This window comes from Rana temporaria, chromosome 8 (genome assembly GCF_905171775.1).
Source record: "Rana temporaria chromosome 8, aRanTem1.1, whole genome shotgun sequence".
Lineage (NCBI taxonomy): Eukaryota > Metazoa > Chordata > Amphibia > Anura > Ranidae > Rana > Rana temporaria.
In genome coordinates this window covers 2,652,796-2,653,631 of record NC_053496.1, presented here as the reverse complement: position 1 = coordinate 2,653,631, position 836 = coordinate 2,652,796, and the positions used below count along the sequence as shown (strand labels likewise).

Genomic DNA, 836 nt, shown 5'->3' with positions numbered 1-836 from the left:
CGACGGCGCATATTTGCACTTACGCGGCGTAACTCGAGATACGTCGGCGCAAGTGCTTTGTGAATCCGGGCCTAAGTGTTTAGCCTTGCAGCACTGGGGTCCTTGGATCAAATCCTGACCGAGACACTATCTGCATGGAGTTCCCTCTTTCTTTCTTTCCATCATCTCTGATCTCTATTGGACATCACTGATGTACCCCGCTCAGCGGGGGTGGGCCTTAGAGTACAGAGGCCGCATATGGGCAGCACAGAGGCTTAGTGGTTAGCCTTGCAGCACTGGGGTCCTTGGTTCAAATCCTGACCAGGACACTATCTGCATGGAGTTTGCATGTTCTCCCTGTGCTTGCGTGGGTTTCCTCTGGGTTCTCCGGTTTCCTCCCACACTAAAGACATGCTACCTTTGCGTTGGTGGTGCAGTGGTTAGCACAGCTGCTTTCTAAGCAGAAGACCTGGGTTCGATTCCCGGCCAACGCAGTCGCCAAGATGGCTTCCTCACCTTCTAAGTGTATTGAGTCCCCGGGAAGGGGGGGGGGGGGTGTTATACAGATTAAGTGTTGAGTATATATGAGAAAGGAAAGAGATTTGTGGGACTTTATATGAAGCTCACTATGAAATGAGACCGACCAATGAGCAGAATACTTGTATCATTACAAAGGGCGTACTTACATAGGAATGGGTAGAGAAGGTCTATATAATGTAATGTAATAAAAAAGGTCTCCACAGAAATCATCAAAACACTCGATACAATTATTCCAACGCCATACACATAATAATGGAGCGCGGGCAGCGGCGGTTGGTGCTCAATTTTTTTGGGGGGGTGCAAACAAAAAAAAAACA

General features: G+C 48.4%; 1 non-coding gene across 1 annotated transcript; it reads left to right on the top strand.

Annotated features, from left to right (window-relative positions):
- Window positions 1–401: 401 nt before the first annotated feature.
- On the top strand, window positions 402–473 carry TRNAR-UCU. The gene has a single exon. It is a non-coding gene; the product is annotated as a tRNA-Arg (tRNA).
- The last annotated feature ends 363 nt before the right edge of the window (window positions 474–836 follow it).